Source organism: Dama dama, chromosome 21 (genome assembly GCF_033118175.1).
Source record: "Dama dama isolate Ldn47 chromosome 21, ASM3311817v1, whole genome shotgun sequence".
NCBI lineage: Eukaryota > Metazoa > Chordata > Mammalia > Artiodactyla > Cervidae > Dama > Dama dama.
The window spans coordinates 33,158,714-33,179,613 of NC_083701.1; the positions used below are offsets into that span (position 1 = coordinate 33,158,714).

The 20,900-nt window shown below is 39.7% G+C and overlaps 1 protein-coding gene across 11 annotated transcripts in view; it reads left to right on the plus strand.

Annotated features, from left to right (window-relative positions):
- SULF1 (sulfatase 1) overlaps positions 1 to 20,900 on the plus strand; it is a 183,328-nt gene that overhangs the window by 26,774 nt on the left and 135,654 nt on the right. For 7 of the 11 annotated variants that reach the window (XM_061123444.1, XM_061123443.1, XM_061123452.1 and 4 more), the window contains exon 2: positions 9,575 to 9,668. The gene's annotated coding sequence lies outside the window, so the exon portion shown is untranslated. Of the gene's footprint in view, positions 1 to 9,574; positions 9,669 to 9,719; positions 9,832 to 20,900 lie in introns of all 11 variants that reach the window. The other 4 variants (XM_061123447.1, XM_061123445.1, XM_061123446.1 and 1 more) reach the window with 1 other exon arrangement.

Consider the following 20,900-nt stretch of genomic DNA (forward strand, 5'->3'; position numbering starts at 1 on the left):
AGAATTGAAGATATCTATGTATGTATATGTTTAATTAAATATATATATATTTAGTCATCTCTTATATTTGTTGTAACTATCCAGTGTTCAGTGTCATTACTTGATACTATCATACCCAAAATAGATCAAGTGGAAAGATTTCATATCAAATTTCAGAATGCAATAGATCTATTTATTCATTATTTATTCAACAAACATGGAAGACATTGTAAAATTAGATTTTTTTTTTTAAGAGTCCCTTTAAATGACATTTCCACTTAAAATTCTCTGTGGCTTCCAAGAACGCATAATTTAAGGCATAATTAAATTTGAAAATAAGACTGGATTCTACTTGCTTTCCCCCCAAATTTAAAAGTGAGCTGTCAACACTAAAATTCTGTACTATAGCTAGTTTAGTTGCAAAGATCAGCCACATAATCTCAGGGTTCCTCAGAGACATGCTTGACTGTGGTGGGAGGAACACAAACTATGATTCAATCTGGCTGTGAGGCTTGGTTTTGCCATTACATGGTTATGTGACCAGCAGCAAGATCTTGCAGATTTTCAATCTCAAGTTTCACCTCTGTGAAAGGAGACAAATACTATGGGATTGGCCAACCCAATACTTATCCCAAGGAGTGGATTGTTGAAAGGATTAAAAGGAAATAAAACATGTAAAGTATGTAGTACAGTGTCTGAATGTAGAAGTGTTTCAGTCAATTTTAGGGCTTTTCCATTTACACAATTTTTTCATCTGTGATTCAGTGCCTTGGTTTTTTGAGCATCTACTATGTATTGCCTGCTATGCTAAGCACTAGTGATGCCAAAATGAACAAGAGGAGTCATATCCTGCCCTGGGGGAGCTCCTACTCCGAGGAAACAAACCAAAAAAAAAAAAAAAAAAAACCACCAAATTTTCTTAACAGTATAACACCTGCAAAAAAACAGAAGTCTGTTATGATTAAATGACAGAACTGAGGGCAGAGTAATTCTCTCCAATGAAATTCAAAGCAGCTTTTACAAAGATGATGTTGATTGTATGAGTTTTAAAGGATTAGCTGGTGGTGTGGAAGGACATTCCATAAAGGAAGGGCCTTGGAGAACAAATAATAAGGCCAAGATGGGGGCAATGGCAGGGATGGGAACAGGGGGTGGGGGGGAGACTGGGAACTGGTTTCAGTTGGTGCTGAAACTGTTGAATCTGGGGGTCCTGGAGATTTAATCAGGGGTCCAATCATGAATATGGCAGTGTCTCATGCTCAGGTAGGTGTTTGCACTCATCACTGGAGTAAAACTCAAACTCGCGCTCATGAGTCTTTTAGGACGAGCTCATGATCCAAAGAAATGTCTTTTGTAGGTTCGCATTAACGTAAAAAACTTGGGCTGGCACGTGTTACCTGTATCACTGGACATTAGTTGGTTCAATAGACCATTTTGTTTATTTGCTTTTTTTGTTTGTAGCAAACCCAACTCAGTGATGGAAGCATTGTAGCACAAGTTCCTTACCTCACTGAGATTACTTTTAAGATTATTGGTACTTTTAAGATTACTGTTGAGTCAATGGAGAGTCAAGGAAGGACTTTGCTTGGGGCTGAGAAGGCAGAAAGTAGATGTGATTTATGTTTTAGGAAGATTTTATATAGATCATCTACTATCCAGTGTGGAATGTAGGGTGGGCAAAGGCTTAGGGAGTGATAGTGCTATAAACTATGAGATCAATTGAAAGACTATTGTAAACAAGTGAGAACTGCTGAAGGCCTGAGCAGTGTAGGTGGACAATAGGGCACAGATTGCTGAGATATTGAGAAGGTGGAACATTCTCAACTTGGGGACTGAATGAAGGAATGAAGAAAAAGGGAAACACCTATATTAGCTTTAAGCTTGCACAAATGGGTAGCTATAATACAATACCATAAAACAAGAAGGGGTACAAGTTAATAGAAGGAAGTTGAGTTAGCTAGGGCTGCTTATTTAACTTGTATGCAGGGTACATCATGAGAAACGCTGGGCTGGATGAAACGCAAGCTGGAATCAAGATTGCCAGGAGAAATATCAATAACCTCAGATATGCAGATGACATCACCCTTATGGCAGAAAGTGAAGAAGAACTAAAGAGCCTCTTGATGAAAGTGAAAGAGGAGAGTGAAAAAGTTGGCTTAAAACTCAACATTCAGAAAACTAAGATCATGGCATCCAGTCCCATCACTTCATGGCAAACAGATGGGGAAACAGCAGAAACAGTGACAGACTTTGGGCTCCAAAATCACTGCAGATGGTGACCGCAGTGATGAAATTAAAACACGCTTGCTCCTTGGAAGAAAAGCTATGACCAACTTATACAGCATATTAGAAAGCAGAGACATCACTTTGCCAACAAAGCTATGGTTTTTCCAGTAGTCATGTATGAATGTGAAAGTTGGACTATGAAGAAAGCTGAGCACTGAAGAATTGATGCTTTTGAACTGTGGTGTTGGGGAAGACTCTTGAGAGTCCCTTGGACTTCAAGGAGATCCAACCAGTCTATCCTAAAGGAAATCAGTCCTGAATATTCATTGGGAGGACTGATACTGAAGCTGAAACTCCATTACTTTGGCCACCTGATGCAAAGAGCTGACTCATTTGAAAAGACCCTGATGCTGGGAAAGACTGAAGGCGAGAGGAGAAGGGGACGACAGAGGATGAGATGATTGGATGGCATCACGGACTCGATGGACATGGGTTTGGGTGGACTCCGGGAGTTGGTGATGGACAGGGAGGCCTGGCATGCTGCAGTCCATGGGGTTGCAAAGAGTTGGACACAACTGAGTGACTGAACTGAACTGAATGTTGGGTTGAGAGGCTAACCTACAACATTAAATAATATAAGAAGTCAGTTTTTGTTTAATTTTTTTAATATATAAATGATACTGCTTTTTGTTTCCTTTACAGTGTTGTATTAGTTTCAGGTGTACAACAAAGTATATATGTATATATACACACATATACATATATGACTGAATCAATTTTTTTTTTATTCTTTTCCATTATCGGCTATTAAAAGATATTGACCAGTTTCCTGTGCTGTACAGTAGGTCCTTGTTGGTTATCTATTATGTGCATAGTCATATATACTTTAATCTCAAATCCTAATTTGTCCCTCCCCCACCCCTTGCCCCTTTGGTAACCATAAATTTGTTCTCTATGTTTGTGAGTATGTTTCTGTTTTGTAAGTAAATTCATTTGCATCATTTATAAAAACTCCACATGATATCACTGATATGTAGAATCTAAAAAAATGATACAAATGATATTGCTTATATGTAAAAGGTAGCTTTTTAAAAAGTATAAAACTGCCAAATTTGTCTTAGAAATTTAGAGAAGAAACAGAGAAACTGGGCTCTTCCCCCTTATGCTCAGTCCCCCTGGAAAAATGTCAGTCTCTGAGCTCATTGGGGCGCTGAGCTTTCATCTTGTACCTCTGCTGTTGAGTGGGTTGTGTCCCACTCAGTTTCAACAGGAAGGCCATGTCCAGAGTAGTCTTGCCAATAACTTTGTATACTCTCAAAAACAGAAATCTGTACTTCCTCTAAACCTTCAGAAACAAGCAGAGACTTGGAAAAAGAGCCGTAGGCGAGTAGAATACTTATTCATAAAGAGCACATATTCATGAAGAATTTATACTTACTCATCACGAAGTAGCTCTTTCCTTAGCAGGGTTTTTTATTTTGCTTCCCTGGAATTGAGGACCCACTCAGAGACTACAGTAAAAGAGGAAACTTGTAAGACTAAAGCAAAGAAGGTGATTTCTTACTTGGCCGGGACTTGTCCCACAAACATTTCCTCCTTCAGGGTGAGCAGGAAGTTCTTCCCATTGACTTGAATGGTGGGTACCTGGAAAGGAGAGGTGTGTCACGTTTGTAAATTTTTTAAAGATAACGAGGGGAAGAATTTTAACATTTAGAATGAACAGAAAACAATCTGATTAGCAGACAGGAAGCTGTGACTTTTTAAGTCTTTGAGGTCTGATTACTTGATAACCTTAGTTTTCTTATAGCCTTTTACCCTTTCTAATCTTTTATGGCAAAGCCTCTATTGGATTTCCTGAATTTTAGAGCTCTTACCCACACCTGAACACTTCAGTGCAAAGACCATTTATTACGAAAAGGGCTTAGCCCCAGCCTTCATGGCTGGTCTCACAAAGTCAAGTATAATATTTCTTCCTGGTAGGTAAACTGTATCAACATATTTAAAAGGAGATTTAAGAAACTCTTGTCACCTCCAAATATAGAGTTTTATCACTCATCAGAAAGATAGTATTTGGTTATTATATGAATTCCATCCAGCTTCTGGGAGCTCACTTCAAATTCCCCAAACTTTAGAGATTATCTTTGGTTTCTGAGATGATGTAAAAGGTTTTAAAACAGTTTAAAAAGAAACTAAGGAAGGAAGGAAAGGAACTGTCACTATCTGTTATATAAAATAATCACCAAATATATACTTTAGAATAGGATGAGCTTGCATCATGGGAAAGTTTATTATTTAAAGAAGGAGCAAGATATATTGGGGGGAATTCCCATTAGCATGCTTGAAAGCATGAGGAATATACTGAGCTTCCATAAATGGTGCTGGCCATTCCGCTTTTAGGTTACTCAAGCCATTTAAAGTCTGGCTTCCTAAACAAGGACTTTGTCTTCATGATCTTTTGGGGTTTGCTGACATAATGATTGAGTCCAGGCTGGGTGCTGCTGGAGCCACTGTGCTCTCCCACGCAGTGTTTGAAAAGGGCTGGGGTGCAGCTGTGCTGGCCCCCAGACACCTGAGTCCAGAATACTGCTGAATTTTGCTTCATTTCTGGGCTCCGTGCAAAGCTGGAAGTGCCCCAACTCTCTCTTGGGTTTGGCTTCCTGTTCACATGTTTTCTGGTCTCATGTCATTGTGCATGAAGTAATGGTCCCACATGCGTACACCATCCACAATGGCAAGATTTGTGTGGCTCGGCGTAAGCTTCCTAATGAGGACATTTTGGACCTTCCAACAACTCCTTCGGGAAGGCGGTTTGGAACCATTTATTACTTTCCAAGGTGAAGGGAGCAGAGACAGAGTGCATTTCTGCAACAGGACTAAAGCCACTTTTAGGAGATGATTAAAGGACAACAGCTTAAGGAAAAGAAACATTTCTTTCACACATCTATCTAAACGTGTATGTGTAGAATATACAGAAATGCCTTCAATCCACAGTTTTAAAATATTAGTTACTGTTTCAGCATTTCACTAACTATGAATGGTGCTAGTGTTTTCCACCAGGGACTGTTATTTGAATGACATTTCTCTGCAGCAAAATCTGATGAGTTTACGAAGTTTGAGAGCCAGGAAATGCAGTTCAGTTTCCGAACAACAGCGAAAGCCCAGACAGCCCAGGTCAGTCATCCGCTAGCTCTCCAGCATGGCTTCCTAGGTGCCAAGTGCAGTAGCACACCAATACGGAGAGAGAAGCCAAACCAAACTTTCAAACCAAAGCTCTTAAACCATCAAGCTTAACTCCCGGACATATTATCAGCAGGTGAAATTCTGGCGCACACCCATACTTGTTTGTGGATGTTTAATGTCAGATTAGTTGGGCTTCCTGGTGGCTCAGTCAGTGAAGAATCTATCAGCCTGCAATGCACGAGAACCAGGTTCGATCCCTGGGTTGAGAAGATCACCTGAAGAAGGAAATGGCAACCCACTCCAGTACCTTTGCCAGGAGAATTCCGTGGAGAGAGGAGCCTGGTTGTGCTATCGTCTATGGAGTTGCAGAGAGTCAGACACAACTGACACTTTCAGTACTTTTCAATGTCAAATTAATGGGCACATGTGCCAACATTTTTTAGAATTTTAGAGCAGGAAGTGATTTTGGAGGTCTTCCAATCTAACCTGTTATTTTATGAGCAGAGAGACTGAGACTTCTATGAGCTCACTTCAAACACACACATGTGTACTTCTGAGTCTTAGGTCGAGTCATTGCTTGCAGAAAATATGATAGGTCTGGCTTAAGGAAAACAAAGAATAAAATTACCCAAAGCTGGACCGGTGGTTCCTTTTCCATTCAAGTTTGTGTAGCCCAGCTTTAGGGCTGTGGGCTGCTCTTGTTTTCTTGCTTGAGGAGCAATTCAGGTTCTCAGACTAGATATACTTGACCGACACTCGAATAAACGCCAGACAGACCAAGGGTCGATGTGTGACTCAGATCCTGATGATACAGTGATACTCGATCAGTGCATGAAGTTCTGGGAAGAGATGATTAGAGCTTAAAATGTAGACAAGAGCCCAAGGCACAACCTTCACACTTCAGAATCTGAAAACCTGACCAGAAAGATGAGACCTTCCCCTGTCTAGACAGCAACAGAGACCCTCTAACTAAATGCTACATTGTGTGGCACAGATTTTAAGTGCTGTAGGAATTCTGGGGAGATAGATAAATGAAAACTGAAGCTGTCAGCTGATCCTTGAGGCTACAGTCGAACATGACTGAAGTGACTTAGCATGCATGCATGCACACAGGCACTCATATAACTGTAAATCTACAATGATATAATTATACTTAACGGTATTGAAAGTGCAAAATAAATAGCTAACTAAATATAAACAAAACTATAAACCAACAATATTCTGTTGTTGGCATCAAATTAATTGGTTAAAATTAGTCATATTGGTTTTATTTGCCAAATAATGCTCTTTTGCTGAAACTAAAGAATAAATTTGTTTTAACTGGTGTTCATTAATAATATTGCCAAGAAAGGAGAGAGAAATATTTTAATTAAAAATTTCCATTGCACATTTCATACTCTGACTACTTATAGTGAATTCTTACAAATTGGCACATATAAAGGAAGAAAGGATCCACGCATTCCATCTGTTGGTGTTGAGATTATGAAACTAAAAACTATGGTGGAAAAAAATAAATAAATAAAAATAAAAACTATAGTGGCTCAGTCATCCTATCACCTTACACTCTCTTGGCAAATGAAACTTTGTTTAGCACAGAAGAAGTGTTTGACTCTCACATGCATACACATATTAAGCAGGTATAAATATCTGCCTCCATTTTTTCTTTAATCACCTATATCTTTCAATGATTGCACTATTTTCCTACATATTATCATCCCAGTGATGACAAAGCAAAGCCTCCATTTATAAAATGAATGAAAACTCTAGTCTCACCCCATGAAAATATCTTTGCAAATTATACCTTGGGAAGTTGTATCTTTCTTAATTAGCTTAGAAAACAATTCAGTGCCAGTAATAATGATCACCAATGTTTGTTGGCCACTTATTCTAAATTTCATATGAGGATGTTTGCCTGTCATCCTCATATCAACCCTATGGAATTAGATGCTATTTTTAATCCTCATTTTTCTGAGGAGGAGACTGAGGCATAAAGAAATGAAGTAACTCTCTCAGGGTCACCTAGCCAATGGTGGAATTCACATCTAATTCCTGCCGCTCCCAGTAGTAGATTCCGAAAAACCGCAGAAAGGATGTTGTTGTTTGACATTAGGCTATGATCCAGCATGACCACAGCCAGACACTGGAAGCCTCAAAGTCAAATGTAAATTTTTATTTTAGAAGATCACAGGGTATCATGCATAATTACAAACATAAGCATTTATATGTCTTCCGGGAACATATTTAAAAAAAATAAGAGATCTCCATGATGCTTATAATAATTTATAATGTTAGAGAGTATAAAAGTTCCCCTGGAACTTCACCAACTCCCAGGCTGAGAAGCACAGGGGCAGGGTTGAAAGACTGACTGGGCTGGATGTGACAGATGACAGGGTAGCAGAAAGGGGTGGAGGAATTGATCTGCCAGGAATGGAAAGAGACATAAGGGGAAAGGTGGGTGGGAGGAAGAGTCCAGCAGCAGGAAGCTGCCTGCAGGGAGGTCCTGCCACCTAAGAGTGAAGCTTCCAGAACAGAGCAGAGGACCTGGGACTGTCCATACTTAACCTGAATCATCAGAGTCAGTTCAGAACAAGAAGAGATTCCAGGTCTACTGTATTGAAATAATCTACACCCATTAACTCTGAGAATATTCATTAAGGAAGAGGTCAGAGAGCTCCAAGGAAATGTCTTAATATTATTATATGAGCAAGAGAAATATTTTTTCAATTTCCAATTATTTATTGTTATTATGTAGAAATAGCATTAATTTTTAAACTTCATTTATTTATAATTGAAGGATAATTGCTTTACAGTATTGTGTTGGTTTCTGCCAAACATCAACATGAAGAAGCCATAGGTATACATATGTCCCCTTCCTCCCCATCCCACTCCTCTAGGTTGTTACAGAGCCTCGGTTTGGGTTCCTTGAGTATTCCATATGTAAAATAGCTAGCTGATGGGAATTTGCTGTAAGAGAAATACTTTTTAAATGTAGAGGAAATTTGGAGTGGTGAAATACTGTGTGTTGTTCTCCTTTTCTTAAAGCTTATATATCTGAGAGCTTATATTTCTTTATGAGATGTATATACAATATTTCTTCTCTTTCTTCCTCCTTTTTATTTATTTTACAAATGAGAATGAGCTTTAATATAATTTTGGCCAATTAAGAGTTTATCCTTTTTAACTGGAGTATAGTTGCTTTACAATCTTGCATTGGTTTCCCCTGTGCAGTGAGGTGAGTTAGCTCTATGTTTCCATGTGCGTGCACACACAGTCTGTCAGTCACATCTGACTCTGCGTCCTCATGGTCTGCAGCCCACCAGGCTCTTCTGTCCATGGAACTTCCCAGGCATGAAGACTGAAGTGGGTTGCCATTTCCTCCTCCAGGAGATCTTCCCAACTCAGGGATCAAAACTGCATCTCCTGCATCAGCAAGCAGTTCTTTATAGCCTCTCTTTTTTGGATTTTCTTCCCACTTAGGCTGCCACAGAGCACTGAGTAAAGTTCCCTGTGCTATACAGTAGGTTCTCATTAGTTATCTTTTTTTATTGTCTTTTATGTATCATATCTGCATTTATTTAGAGCATATTTATGTTAAAATGTGCTCTTCAAGGCCGCAAGATTGTTTCATCCAATACTGAATGCATTAAACTGGGTATTTCCTCTTCTTCTAAGTATCTAAGTTAATTTTAGTCACTTGTATTTTTCACCTCTGGTAAATGCAGAATAGAAACAAATTTACCACTTGGAAATGCTTACTTTGCTACTCATCAGATAACCACTTGCAATCACTTTAGATTTTATGATTCTGCACATATTCCTTTAAAATAGGTCTTAGCAGTTGAAATTAGACGTCATTCAACTTTTAAACTTGGAACACTTTGTAAACCTTTCAAAAGAAACTCTTCTTTATTGACTGTATGAAATCCAGTCAGAGAATAATATGAAATGAATATAATGGAAAGTCTTTCCCTAGGTGAATAGAAAGTCAAATGGAAACTTCTATAAAAGGACCGAATGACCCACAATACTTCAAAGTCTCTTGGAGTGACTGTAAGAAACTCAGTCTGAATGAAATTTGGAGAATGCTGTTCCTAATGATATCCTCCTATGAAGGTGTGAAAGGCAACATCTGAAAGATAAATCGCTGATGAAATGCAACTAATGGCACTTTTGTTTTCCTCTTTTGTAGGTGCTGACGGCCAGCCCCATCATCTGAAGAAGGTGAATTTGGCAAATGACATGCAGGTTCTCCAAGACAGAGTAATCACAGAAAATCGTCAAAGGTACTCAATATCAGATATTGATCTCTCTCTCTTTTTTTTTTATTAACTGAGGTTTGTTTGCTTTGACTGCACTGCCTGGCATGTGGAATCTTAGTTCCCTGACCAGGGACCAAACTCACGTCCCCTTTTTGGAAGCACAGAATCTTAACCGCTGGACCACCAGGTGAGTGCATACTCAGTCATGTCTGACTCTTTGTGACCTCATAGACTGTAGCCTGCCAGGTCCCTCTGTCCATGGAATTTTCCAGGCAAGAATACTGAAATGGATTGTCATTTCCTATTCCAGGGGATCTTTCCAACCCAGGGATCAAACCTAAGTCTCTTGCCTCTCCTGCATTGGCAGGCAGATTCTTTACCACTGCACCACCTGGGAAGCCCTCAGGGAAGTCCCAAATATTGATTTCTTTGTTAATTAAACCATGACACTAGCAATACCTGAGTACTCCATGTTACTTGGAGAGGGTAGCATTTCACAGATGGGGAATTATCAGAAAATGAGGAGTTGATAATTCTGCTCTTCCCTATAGCACTCTCTTCCTTCTTGGCTGAAAATGCTAAATGGCAGAGTCACTGCATGATGTTTGTCTTCAAGAATGGCAAAAGAACCATCTGAAGAATCATGTTGGTTTATTAACATTTTATGAGCTATTCCAGAAGCTCAGGGGAATTGCAAGGGGTTGTTCATGGCAGGTCAGTTATGCCCAGTCATCCACAATTTCGGCATGAAGACTATAGGTGTCATCCATGTTGTTCACAGCTTAACCTCATAGTTTCTCTCCTCGGTCAGACGCTTTGGTGCCAAGAGTGTTGTGGGGCCAGGGTGAGCCACGGAGACCCACCTCAGCAATACAACCTCGGTTGTAAAAACATTCTTAGGGGTGTTGACTCATATGAGTTTATACCACACCCCCTCCCCATGAGTTTTTCTCAAATGTCAACATTGAAAGTTGTTTTCACCCACAGTGAAAACTGACACCATGGAAACTGTTGAGCTCCTCTTGGTTTTTGCAGCTTGTCAAAATCATTGCCCTTTCCTTGATTTTCATTCTAATTCTTATGTTAACCCAGGTTGACCTGGAATAAGTCCTTTAATCACTGAAAAGCTCATGAACTTCATATAGGCAAACCAAAACAAAAATTTACAAGTCTGACCTAAATTTCTGGTTTGTCTTTTGAGGGTTGATGGCTCCAGCTTTTCTTTCTAATACTTTTGGAATTCAACATTTTGTCCTCATACTACAGATAGCAAGGAAAGAAGGGAAATGGCTGGAAACATATGGGGGCCCAGGTTGCTTCTTTGACATAGTCATGAGCACTGGCAGTTCTCTAATTCTCAGAGTTGTCTGCAGGTGGCCTGGGGTCTCACCAGTAATGTATTAGATTCCTGTAATTCACAAGCTAAATCGACAGTAGGAGAAGACAAGCTGAAATTTAGGTCGTCTTTACTTTGAAACTCCAAATGAGAGAGGAAAGCATTCCAAAGCAAACTGAAAAAGATACCTGTTTAGGAATAAGCTCAATAGACAGTACAACTGTGACTTCTTAAATCTGCTTCATCATTTTGAGTCAGTTTCCCAGACCTTTTTCTTGTGAACCTCTCATCCAATGCACCCATTTTTCTGTAGGAAAGAAAGAAGTTGTCCTTGGGTATCATGTCATTCAAAATTAACTATCGAACAGGCTGGAAAACCGTTAATACTGGAGTTCACCCTATATCATCCCAAGAGGTCACTCAAGACCTGCTTTCCCAAAGCATCTTTCTTAGTTTCTCTTGGGCTATGAAGAGACCACTTTGCTGGGATGCCATGTTGTTTATTATCTGGCCAGTATTCTTTCGGGGCTTCCCTGGTGTTTCTGACAGTAAAGAATCTGCCTGCAAAGCGGGATTCGATCCTAGGTTCGATCCCTGGGTTGGGAAGATCTCCTGGAGAAGCACATGGCAACCCACTCCAATATTCTTGCCTAGAGAATCCCATGGGCAGAGGAACCTGGCAGGCTACAGTCCATGGGGTCGCAAAGAGTTGGACATAACTGCATACTAAGCACAATATTCTTTCACACATTTCTCCCGTTAATGAGTCATTTCACCACTGTAAGTATTAGATCCTTTCATTTCTCAGCCTGTCCTTATGATGAGAAAATAGAATGCATTTACTCTAATACTGAATGAAATCAGAATCACTTGCTCAAATCTAACACACATGACACTTATTTCCTAAAAATCTGTGGAACCCTGTTAGAGCCAACTCTAGACTGCTGTTTTCATCTTTGGACTGGAAAATTCGGGGTCTGACCAGCTGCCAGCTTCAGAGATCTCTGCCCCTCTTCCTCCATCATTTGAGCTGGATTCGATAGGTAGCTAAGACCCCTCCCACTGCCACATCTGGATTCACATTGCTGTAGTCCTCCTAGCTGGCAAATTTTGTAGAAAGAAATGGGTTCTTTCTGTGTAGGGACCATTTTAATGAGTCTTAAGTTTTCAAAATGCTGCCCTGTGCATTTTGACTGGCTTTCTGCTCATGTCATTGGGGTATAAAGCCCTTTCATTTGCTATTTTTCCAGCTTTAAGAACTGCTTACCTGAAGCTCGTTGAACTTGGCATCACCTCCAAAACACGTAGTATAAGAAACAAAACCAGGAGATGTCATAAAGCAGATCTCAGGAGCTGGCCAAGCATCCCCTGGCTGTTTGTTTGCCAGAAGGTTCTCTCTTGTTCCAAGGAGAGATAGGTATAATAAGACATGGAAAGGACAATTAAATTTCACAGCTTGGGGGAGATTTTTGAGAGCTCTTGTCAAAAATGTTCACACCTGTGGAACAGGCTGTTCTGTTTTGTGGAGCCTGGTATTCAGCTTGAGGTGCACCTGCCAAAATCTGAATGGCTGCTATTGTACCTTCCGGACTCAAAAACTGCACTGTCAGACGAGGCTTGGTGCGCACAGATGGGATAGTTTAAAACAGCGACTATGTTGTTTGTAAGGAAATTAAGACCTTTCCTAGCCCTGTGGATGCTTTTTGGGGATGGAAAATGTTATGAGCATGCCTTAGCTGTGTTGCCCTGGCACTTTATTTACTTTTAATTACCTTAATTATTTAAGTTATACTCAAATACCTTAATTTAAATTTGAGTATTTTTTTAAAATCATCTGTAGACTGTAATAGTAAACAACATCTTTTCAAAGAATCAATTTCATATGTGGACCCTAAAAACCACTAACATTATTCTCATCTCGGTATCCGAGGGCATGTAAATCTTGCTGCACAGTATGTAGAGCTGACGGCACATGCTATAAGAAGCAGACTCTTGTGACCACCCTAACCCTTAACATTTCTCATGAAAGAGGGCAATTTATTACTCAAGATCTTAATGTCAGTTAAAATCGTGTATTTGTTGTAAAAACAATATAATTGCTACCTAATGGGAACTTTTTTTTTAAGTTAAGAAGCACGCATGCTTAACCCAAGCCCATAAATCTTTTCTATATGAATATATGCTAGGTGGAATCCTAGAAAATTGCAGCTAATTGGCTATTTTTTACCTACAAAAGCAGTCATTTTGTATGGTACTACCTAGTAGTTTACATAGTTGGAAACTTGGAGGATGGACAGTTTTACTCGGATTTTTTTTCACCTAGCCTTTCTATCAAAATAGTGTCCAATTTCTGCATTGTCTTCATTTTTCATAGTTTAAATTTGTGTATCATCTTCCATTACATGGATGTGGGAAATAAGTTGTTTTTTCTTTTTCCTTATCAAAGAAAATACTCAAAACATCACAATCAGTACCTTCTCTCACATGGCCGTTCAGTTTGTTTGCCTTCTTGTGCTCTTTTTTCTGTTTGGTTTTGGCTGTGCTGGGTCTTTATTGCTGTGCACAGACTTTTTGCGGCGGCTTCTCTTGTTGTGGAGCATGGACTCTAGGGCTCCTGGGCGCAGTAGTTGTGGCTCCTGGGCTCTAGGGTAGTTGTGGTGCATGGGCTTAGTTGCTCTACCACATGTGGAATCGTCCCAGACCAGGGATCAAACCCGTGTCTCCTGCATTGGCAGGTGATTTCTTTACCAATGAGCCATCAGCGAAGCCCTCCTCATGCAGCAGACGAATGGATAAGGAAGCTGTGGTACCTATACACAATGGAATATCACTCAGCCATTAAAAAGAATTCATTTGAATCAGTTCTAATGAGATGGATGAAACTGGAGCCCATTATACAGAGTGAAGTAGGCCAGAAAGATAAAGACCAATACAGTATATTAATGCATATATATGGAATTTAAAAAGATGGTAACGCTAACCCTATATGCAAAACAGAAAAAGAGACACAGATGTACAGAACAGACTTTTGGACTCTGTGGGAGAAGGGAAGGGTGGGATGTTCTGAGAGAATAGCATTGAAACAAGTATACTATCAAGGGTGAAACAGATCACCAACCCAGGTTGGATGCATGAGACAAGTGCTCAGGGCTGGTACGCTGGGAAGACCCAGAGGGATGGGATGGGGAGGGAGGTGGGAGGGGGGATTGGGATGGGGAACACATGTAAATCCATGGCTGATTCATGTCAATGTATGGCAAAAACCACTACAATATTGTAAAGTAACTAGCCTCCAACTAATTAAAATAAATGAAAAATAAATAAATAAAACAGGATCTTCTCCCTCATCATCCATCCATCCATCTGAATTAAAATACTTTCAATACAAATCTTTCAATACAAATCTCAGTGATAAAGGAAGTGTTAGTTCATGCAAGTATACAAACATGCACACATTACCATGTGTGTAGTTAAATGGATCTGTTTAGACAATATACCCTCCATGTCAATGAACTTGTGTTTAAAGAAAACCCAACGCAGAGTCAGACACGACTTAACAACTAACAAACAACAAGTAGTAACAACAACTCCAGTGGGACAAGAGATCGCGCCCATCAGGCTGTGCCCCCTTCATCTGGCTCCTCTCTGTTCTCATCTGACTAGGACCCAGCCTACTCTGACTGCCATCAGACTAGGGCTTTGTCTCCTGTAACCGAGAGCAAACTCTGGCAGTGTTGACCCACCAAAGGAAAGCCTTTGCTCTTGCCCTAATGATACATTCCGGCAGGAAGTTCAGAGGAAAATGACAATTCCGGTGAAGATGAGGAATGGGGAATGGGAGGGGGCAAACAGCTTAATTATGATGAGCCTGGGGACTGGGGGCTGGGAACAGTCACAAGTAAAGATCAAGAAAAAGAATGGGATGATGTCATTCTTTACGGGGACATTCACTGAAATGAAATCAGGTCACACACAATGATCTTGTTCTCTGCCCGGACGCATTGTGTTAACAAGAGATTACTTTGTGGTCACGCTTCTTAGGAGGGGTCTAAGGACCCTGTTCACGTTAAGATCTTCCCCAAGACATCTTTAAAATGGATAAGAAGGGCAGAACCATTTCATCCAGTGCTGAAAAATGGCCCACACTAGGTTTACAACATTTTTTAAGATCACTGAGTTTAGGACACAGTGTCCGAATTCTTATAGTGAATTTCAAGAAGCAGAGTGTAATGACACGGCTTTGGTATCAGGCCAGAGATCTTAAACTGGTGCCCTTTTTGGTAGGATAATTCTGAAGTTAAAACAGAATATATTTCTCAGTAGAAAGTTGGCACTTCCTGAAAAGAAATACTGCCTTGTACCATGGTAAGACATTTTTAGGACTGATTAATTCTGCTTGCAGAGGAAGCATTTGATCTGTGTCGATCTCGAGTTCCTAGTACCCCTGATGGTGGATATATTCAATTTTAAGTTCCTTCTCTCAATGGTGTCCTGATTTCACCTCATTCATCTGCTTACATTTCACAAGAGTGCATCACAATTACAAATGAAGGTTAGATTTTCTAAGAAGTTAGCCCTGGAATAGTTACATGATAGGTTCAAATCCTGTTATTAAGATTCTGTTGTATTGCATTAATAGGCTTCATACAAATAAGTCATTGTCTGAGACCTTTTTTAAAGGATATTTTTGCTGTGTGAGTCTTTGCAATAGAACTGAAACCTTGCAGCCTTTTTACACTGTCATCTGTGCTTTAGAGTATTTGTAAAACTGAAGGTTCGATTTTGGTAAACCACTTGTATTCATTCGGGTGCTTGTTTGTATCTAGGGACAAGGTCTTTCTCTCTCTTATAGAGTATACAGAGATGTAAAAGTAAAATTGGGTTAAAGTGGGAATTTGAATTTGTCTTTTGACTTCGCTCACTGATGACTGGAGAACTTGTGCGGTAAGTTAGGGCAGAGGGGCGGTGATGATGTACATGTCACAAAAGTGTGTGAAAACTGTTGCAGATTGTGACTATCAACATGCAAAGAGGCACATTTTGAAAGAACCCTATTTTGAGCAGATTTTGACATGAACTGCAGTGATTTCTGCTAACCTTATTTTTGAGTGCCAGGTAATTGGGCTATGGGGCTTCCCTGATAGCTCAGCCATTAAGAATCCACCTGCAATGCAGGAGACCCGGGAGATGAGGTTTTGATCCTTGGGTCAGGAAGATCCCTTGGAGGAGGAAATAGCAACCCACTCCAGTATTCTTCCCTGAAAATCTCATGGACAGAGGAGCCTGGCGTGCTACAGTTCATGGGGACACAAAGAGTCAGACATGACTAAGCAACTGAGTGCCATTAGGCTATAGGACTTTTGAGGGAAAATAATTATTTAAAGATTTTAAAAATAACCAAAATATTCCCAAAAAAATATTTTTAGCACCATCAGGAGTTCCTAAGTTTTCAAGACAGTGTTTTATTTTATTTTTTTTTCTAGTTGGCTTTAAAAAAATCTGAGACCATGATCAAAAGTTGAAAATGGCAGCTAAATAAGGCAAGTGTTTAAGCAAATCCACTGCTTACAAAGAAAATCAATTAGGTGTAGCTACTTATAATGAAATTTACCATAAAATTAGTTTCAAATTTATTTACTTTTATAGTTTTACCAAGAAAAGATTGGATGCATTTTCTGCATTAAAATTTATTTGTTTATTCTACTCTGTATGACTGTCTCTGGGTCCACCTTCATCTCTGTAAAGGGCACTATTTCATTCCTCCTTATGACTGAGTAGTATTCCATTGTATATATGTACCACATCTTTATCCATGCCTGTGTTGATGGATATTTAGGTTGCTTCCATGTCCTGGCTATTGTAAACAGTGCTGCAGTGAACATTGGTATATCTTTTGGAATTACGGTTTTCTCCAAGTATATGCCCAGGAGTGGGATTGTTGGCTCATGTGGTAGTTCTATTTTTAGTTTTTTAGGAAACCTCCATATTGCTCTCCATAGTTCCTGTATCAATTTACGTTCCTATTAACAGTATAGGAGGGGTCCCTTTTCTCCACACCCTCTCCAGCATTTACTGTTTGTAGACTTTTTGATGATGGCCGTTCTGATTGGTATGGAATGGTACTTCATTGTAGTTTTGATTTGCATTTTTCTTATAATTTGTGATGTTGAACATCTGTTCATGTGCCTTTTGGCCATCTGTATTGCTCTTTGGAGAAATGTCTGTCTAGGTCTTCTGCCCATTTTTTGATTGGAGTATTTTCTTGGTATTGAGTTACATGAGGTAAGAATGCCCTAACAGGGTTAAATCCATCCTACACTATTCATAGGCATCTGATCTGGACAGACATGATGGTACTTGGCAATGGACAGGAGCCACGGGAGCACTAGCAGCCAGTTAGCGTATCAGTGTTGTCCTGGAAGGGGTATGGATAGTCTATGGATATCCAAAGAATCCTGGCCTACACTGAGGGTTGATTGCAATTTTTGTTTATTCTGTAATTTTCTACACAATTAGAATATGCTTGTCTCCCTTCCCTCACTGGGCTGTTGTAAAATATAAAAGATGTAAAAGTTCCTTTGGAGGGAACAGATGTTTGGAGCCACTCAAACATGACCTATTACTGTTGGATTAAAAGGCTAAGATATTGCGTGGTATTCATTAGTTCCCATCAGACTGTTCTTTCCCAGCACCTTATTTCTCCCCCCTTATTCTTTTCGTTTTATATCTCTTCCAGTAAACTAATTCCAATGTGTATTTTGATGGCTGGCAAAAATTCAAAAATGCTTTGCATACACAGGAGGCTATAGAATCACACAGATTACAACTACATATTCAGTGCATGTATTTATTTATTTTTTTATATTAAGTGCATTTAAAAGAAATGCTTCAAAATGAAATACCTTTACTGGTTGAAGCATTAAAAATAGGAGGGAAAAAATTAACTCCTACTATATTATACACTTGAGCTGTTGGAATTCAGGTAATCATTGATTCCAAGTAATCTTTATGATTAGGAAAAAGATGCGCAAGGTTAACTAACCGGGAATGGGGGCTGTTGCTTGCAATATCTTGTTGACTGGCTACTTTTGCATGAAAGTGGGTTAAGAAATTGCCATCATCTGCATCCCCTAGACAGAGGCCAGAGAGAAAAAATTACATCCTTCTGCCCTTTGTCAGTGCTTGTCACAAGACCGCCTTTCTCTTAGGGAAATACTCCATTTTCTGGTTGCTTTTCCACCCCAAGCATTGACTTATAGAGGAATTTCTTTCAAATGTCAGTACAGTGTCAGTTTAGTAGTTTATAAGGGCTGAAATGTCACTTCTAAGTGAAAGGAAAGGAATGTAACTTACATTTCTAATTGGAAATCCATCTTAGTTTAAAGGACTTTCTCTCTAAGTAGGGAAATACTAAGACAAGCTTTGTTTGGTACAACTTGTGTCTGGATGTCAGAATATACACTCAGAAGGTGTGTGGAAGTCTCATTAAAGGTTTCTCTCTGAAACCTTAGTACAATGTACCAGAGATTGTACATGAGAAATACCTGTATCTGGAAGAATATAGGATTTATAGATGTCTCTTAAAAGTCTATGACACGACTTAGCAGCAGCAGCAGCAGCAAAAATCTATGATGCCTAAAATTTCTGGACATGGGAAATTTCCTATAATTAGAATTGTTGTTGTTTAGTCACCAACTCATGTCTGACTCTTTACAACTCCATGGACGGGAGGCCCGCCAGTCTCCTCTGTCTGTGGGATTTTCCAGGCAAGAATACTGAAGTGTGTTGCCATTTCCGCCTCCAGGAGATCTTCCTGACCCAGGGATCGAACCCACATCTCCCACATTGCAGGCAGATTCTTTACTGCTGAGCCACTGGAGAAGCCCATAATTAGAATAATGTTACCTAATTAGTTAAAATGTCCCTAAAATCAGGCAGAGGAACCAGAGATCAAATTGCCAACATCCACTGGATCCTAGAAAAAGCAAGAGAATTCCAGAAAAACATCTACTTCTGCTTCATTGACTACGCTAAAGTCTTTAACTGTATGGATCACAACAAGTGTGGAAAATCCTGAAGGGGGAATACCAAACCACCTTAACTGCCTCGTACGAAACCTGTATGCAGGTTAAGAAGCAACAGTTAGAACCGGACATAAACAACAGACTGGTTCCAAATTGGGAAAGGAGTACTTCAAGGCCGTATATTGTATTGTCACCCTGCTTATTTAACTTATATGCAGAGTACATCATGAGAAATGCCAGGCTGGATGAAGCACAAGCTGGAATAAAGATTGCTGGGAGAAACATCAATAACCTCAGATATGCAGATGACACCACTCTTATGGCAAAAAGCAAAGAGGAGCTAAAGAGCCTCTTGATGAAAATGAATGAGGTGAGTGAAAAAGCTGGCCTAAAATTCAGTATTTAAAAAACAAAGATCATGGCATCTGGTCCCATCACTTCATGGCAAATAGATGGTGAACAATGGAAACAGTGACAGACTTTACTTTCTTGGGCTCCAAAATCACTGCAGATGGTGACTACAGCCATGAAGTTAAAAGACGCTTGCTCCTTGCAAGAAAATTTATGGCCAACGTAGACAGCATAATAAAAAGCAGAGATTTTACTTTGCCAATAAAGGTCCATCTAGTCAAAACTATGGTTTTTCCAGTAGTTATGTATGGATGTGAGAGTTGGCACATAAAGAGGGCCAACTCTGAAGAATTGACACTTTTGAACTGTGGTATTGGAGAAGTATCTTCAGAGTCCTTTGGACAGCAAGGAGATCAAACCAATTAATCCTAAAGGAAATCAATCTTGAATATTCATTGGAAGGGCTGATGCTGAAGCTGAAGAGCTGACTCATTTGAAAAGACCCTGATCCCGGAAAACATTGAAGGCAGGAGGAGAAGGGGACAACAGAGGATGAGATGGTTGGATGGCATCACCAACTCAATGGACATGAGTTTGAGCAAGCTTTGGGAAATGGTGAAGAACAGGGAAGCCTGGCATGCTGCAGTCCATGGGGTCACAAAGAGTCAGTCACAACTGAGCAACTGAAAAACAACTACAATTAAGAAGTATTCCAGTCCTAAACACACACACACACACACATGTATACAAACCACAACACTGATAACTTATTCCTACTCTATGGGTCAACTCAGGGTTCATACAATATTGCTGTTATCAAAACACAGACTTTTAATGCTTAATCACATTTTAGCCACAGGATTCTTAAAATTCCCTTTTGTTTCTGACTATATGTCTGGTTCCCTTCAATGAAAGGCTGCAGTTTTGTAGGTCAAGAAACTCAGCTATGAATACGACGTTGGTTCATTCTTTCAGTTACCTTCTGCAAGTCTACATTTTCATCTTTGTGCTTTGATTACACAGCCTACCAGATGGACGTAATAATTTGATCTGAAAAACCCCAATGCTGGGACAGATTGAAGGCAAAAGTAGAAGGAGGCATCAGAGGATGAGATGGTTAGAAAGCATCACCCATTCAGTGGACCTGAATTTGAGCAAACTCTGGGAGATAGTGAAGGACAGAGAACCCTGGCGCGCTGCAGTCCATGGGGTTGCAAAGAGTCAGACATGACTTAGTGACTGAACAACAGAGTGAATGTGAAGGAGCCCTTAAATTCTAAGATAGGATAACAGAAGCTAGTTCACTGTTGAGGGACGTTTTTTTCAAAATGATTGTACTTGTTTAAAGCCAGAGTGAGATGATGTTTACAGAGCAGTGATTTAAGTTTGTGGTTCCAGAACTGTTCAAAACTGAAGATTTTCTTTCACTTAGTTTTTCTCCAACATTTCCCTCCTTGATTTACATTCCCCAGTTAAGAATTTAATGTGAACCTTTGCCAAAGCCCCAGGTTCCACCTGGTTTGGGGTTGAAACTACATGAAGCCA